Here is a 1,209-nt window from a genome sequence, read left to right as displayed (position 1 = left end):
AATCTAAGGTTGCCTTTCCTTCTGCCTCCTCTCCCCCGATATCAATTCACACAACATTCTAACCTAATACTCCAGACACAGATACATATGCTGTCATCTGAACCATAATGTCTAAACACTTCCTGATTGCTGCCAGCAACAGTCTGGAGTGGGGATTTATTAGCCGGAGACAGATGGGCGAGCTGCGAAGGTAAAAGGTGGACAGACCAGAGGCAGCGGAAGCATGAGTGTACGCTTGTTGGAAGACGGCAATCCCACCTGCTCCCATGTAAAACCGGCAAGGAGATTTAAAAATGAGTTGCTATTTAAATGTGTTTTTTTGATTGCATCCAGTTAAAAGTTGGTCACTTAATTTGGGGTTTTGTGTTGGTGTCTTAAGTTTTCTTCCAGACTCACTCCAATACATTGTTTATTGTGTTTATTTCTTGATCTCTTGTTCTGCTGGTCTTGGATTTCCTTTGCTTCCTCTAGTGGCAGAATTGTGCATTGCGGTCTTTTGTTTAAAGAACCATAACTTACAACCGGAATGGGCTAGAAACCTGCTTTTTGTCCCCAATAACCTTAGATTTTGTTTCTCTTTGTGACTGAGCCAGATTAAATCATTTGGTGGGCCGTATGTTTGACACCCCTTTCTTTGGCCTAATCCGAATTCTTCCCTACTCCCTAGCCCATCTCCCTTTCCTTCCATATGAAGGGAAGCTTAAGTGCAAGTGTGTCTGGGAAATTCATTTTTTAAATCCGACCCTCCAAACGGAGGTTAAACAAGTCCTCCCCTGCAAGGTTAAACCGTGTCGCACTGAGAAGCACTTTTCTTCACGTGGATGCGCTCTGAATCACAGAAGTTTACATTTAAATGTAAGTAAAGTCTTTTTGTTGTCGTATGATCTTTTTAAAGTTATGAAATCACTACTGGTATGCATATTCAAGCGCTGGAAGCTCCACGCTAAAGCGATTGGACCGGCGATTATTGGTGACGTCATTAAATGAAAGTGACCTCCGATATTTGAGACACAAACTTTTCATAACTCTCCGTTTGGAGGGCCAAATGAAGGGCAAGGGAGAATGATTGATGCAGCATTGTTGATTTTCAATCAAATCCTTTATTACTCCCACAATGGGGAAATTTTAATAGAAACCCTAGTTTTACCCTAACACTTTGCCGTGTTAGTTACAACAAAACAAAAAAGTAAAAAAAAAGAACATTTTCAG

This window comes from Oryzias melastigma, linkage group LG21, assembly GCF_002922805.2.
Source record: "Oryzias melastigma strain HK-1 linkage group LG21, ASM292280v2, whole genome shotgun sequence".
Taxonomy (NCBI): Eukaryota; Metazoa; Chordata; class Actinopteri; order Beloniformes; family Adrianichthyidae; genus Oryzias; species Oryzias melastigma.
This window is presented reverse-complemented; position numbering follows the sequence as displayed.